Raw genomic sequence first — 283 nt, 5'->3', positions numbered from 1 at the left:
AATTTTATGAAATCTATAAAAAACACTTCTAGAATGAAAGAAACATAAAACTTAAATACTCATTTTATTTTTGCTTAATATCAATTTTTTAATCTGAAAAGTTAACCTGTTGCAATTGAAGATATACGAGGGTGGATTGATAAGTTTCCGGCCTGACCAAGAAAAACAACGTTTTTAAGAATTTTTTTTTTTATTTCTCAACATTATCTCCTCCAAGGCTGATACATTTCTCATAGCGGTGTTCTAGTCTAGTAATGCCATCTCTATAGAATGATTCGTCAAG

Source organism: Belonocnema kinseyi, chromosome 5 (assembly GCF_010883055.1).
Source record: "Belonocnema kinseyi isolate 2016_QV_RU_SX_M_011 chromosome 5, B_treatae_v1, whole genome shotgun sequence".
In the NCBI taxonomy this organism is placed as follows: Eukaryota; Metazoa; Arthropoda; class Insecta; order Hymenoptera; family Cynipidae; genus Belonocnema; species Belonocnema kinseyi.
The sequence above is the reverse complement of the archived record's forward strand: the minus strand, read 5'-3'. Positions refer to the sequence as shown.